Genomic DNA, 2,570 nt, shown 5'->3' on the forward strand with positions numbered 1-2,570 from the left:
AGAAAAGTGGCTGGACAAAGTTGTGCAGCATGGCCTGTGTGCCTCCCACCCCGTTCATTACGCACATATGCACATACACGATAAAGCTAATTTTTGAAAGTCGGAAGCCAGCTAGTGCAGCTATTCTGTTTCTGCTTCCCAGATGCTATGAGGTGAATTCTGCCATCAAGGTTCTCCCTATGATAATTGGTTGAATCCCTTGAAAGGTATGAGACAAAATAAATCTTCCTTTTAACTTTCAGGTATTTTTGTCATGGCATTGGATTTGTTAGGCATTAGGAATTGTTTGTGGGAAGAGTTTCATTATGACTCTCTGGAGATGGATGATGGGAGTGGTGGCACAATAGCGAGTGTGCCTAATAGCTGTAGCCTTCAAATGGTTAAAATTGTAAAGTTTACATTAGATATGCTTTACTGCAAGACTAAGGTGTGTGTGTGTGTGTGTGTGTGTGTGTGTGTGTGTGTGTGTGTGCAAGACCTTTCATTGAGTTATCCAGGGCTGGGGAGCACACTTTTACAATCCCAGCATGTGAGAAGTGAATGTGTTAGACTGAAGGGCAAGCCCCACCTAGACTATAGTAAGTTCCAGGCCAGCTTGGGCTACATTAGAACCTGCCTCTAAACAAACGTTGCAGATACCTTTTCTGCAAAACTTAGGAACGACAGTTGAGTCCTGGCCAAGGGGAAGCCCTGTGAGCACAGTACTGCTGAGCAAAGAGAGACAGCAGCTTAGATCCCAAAACTGAGGCCAGGAAGGTATCAAAGTGGGCTGGAACAGGGAGGGGCAGGGGGTAGCCGGAAGTCTCTATCCTTGTGAGACAGACCATCTAACAAAGGGGCATTCCAGTGGGTGGCACTGCAGGAAAACTCTAGGAATCAAAGCAGTCAAGTAGCTGAGTCTCTGGATCTTGAGCATCATATCCCTATTGGCTGCCCTCCCCTGAGCCTCACTACTTATTTGGCAGTGCCAGAGCTTGAACCCAGTGTGTTGTGTGTGTTAGGCAAGCACTCTCACCACTGAGCTCCATCTCTAGCCCCCTCTCCTCTGTAGAATGGCTATTCTTGGCCACAAATGGTACTTCTCAAGTTAAACTATTGCAAACACAGGTGTGAGATCTGGAGTATAGTATATACACAGTTGCTATAACAGAGTACCATAGACTGGATGAGCCAGACAGCAGGAATTTAAGGCTGGGAATGAGGCCCAAATGTAGCATACTGTACTGGCTGGTTTTATGTATGGAATTATCACAGAGAAGGGAGTTTCAGTTGGGGAAGTGCCTCCATGAGATCCAGCTGTGGGGCATTTTCTCAATTGCCTCTTGTGGGTGGTGCCATCCCTGGGCTGGAGGTCTTGGGTTCTATAAGAGAGCAGGCTGAGCAAGCCAGGAGAAGCAAGCCAGCAAGGAACATCTCTCCATGGCCTCTGCATCAGCTCCTGCTTCCTGACCTGCTTGAGTTCCAGTCCTGACTTCCTCTGGTGATCAACAGCCATGTGGAAGTAAGCTAAATAAACCCTTTCCTCCCCAACTTGCTTCATGGTCATGATGTTTGTGCAGGAATAGAAACCCTGACTAAGACACTTACTTTCCTAGCAAATATCAAGCCCTGAGTTCAACGCTCAGTTACAGTAATTGAAAGTATCAGAGAGCAAGAGACCGGCATAGATGTCAAATGCGGACACGGGGGCTGGGCTGGGCTGGGCTGGGAAAGGTGAAGTGGGGCAAAGGGGATGCCCCAGTGCAGAGGATGTCCTGTCTCATCCTCCCCTCCCACTTACCCATCTCCTCAGCAAAGCAGGAAGTTAGCGGTGGTACAAGGGAAGGGTTGGCTCCCTCACCAGGGGGCAGCAAACACCACATTAAGCCAGTCAATTTGTCCTCTCACAACCTTCCCCTCTAGTAAGCTGCATAGCCCATTAAAGATACACTGAAAGCCGCCTTCCTGTTACCAATGTAAACTGCCCCCAGCAAGTGAATGTAAGAGTCCAGGCTGGAGATGGGTCATTTATTCAGCCAATTTTATTTCCCACAAAATGTTTTAGGTGCTGTTGAATAAAACAGGTGAACATCTCTGCCCTCAAGAAAGACAGTATTAAAAAAAAAGGGGGGGGGGTCCCAAGATATGGCACAAAGCAGAGAGCGTGGCACAAAGCAGAGCCTTAGCATTTGGAAGGCTGAGGTTTGAGGCCCCCCTGGGCTACTTAGGAAACCCTGTCTTCAAAAGAAGCAATAGAGATAGGAGAGAAAGAAGATGAAAGAATTAGGAGAAGAGAAAGAGAAAAATGAAAATGAAGGTAGAGGAAAATGAAGGGAAACATGCACACACACACACACCACAGAGAGAGAGAGAGAGAATCTACAATGTGAATAGAAATTTACGTGGACAGTCAAAAATACATAAAAGGTGTCCCATCTCATCAGTAACCAGGGAAATGCAAACCAAACTACACTGAAATGCCATTTCAGATTGGTGACAATTGTGACATCCAAAGCCTGTGGCGATACATGGACGGGTCCACAGACCTGTTGCCAGGGCAACAGCCACCATATTCCCAGAATCCATTGGGC

This window comes from Mastomys coucha, unplaced genomic scaffold, assembly GCF_008632895.1.
Source record: "Mastomys coucha isolate ucsf_1 unplaced genomic scaffold, UCSF_Mcou_1 pScaffold23, whole genome shotgun sequence".
In the NCBI taxonomy this organism is placed as follows: domain Eukaryota; kingdom Metazoa; phylum Chordata; class Mammalia; order Rodentia; family Muridae; genus Mastomys; species Mastomys coucha.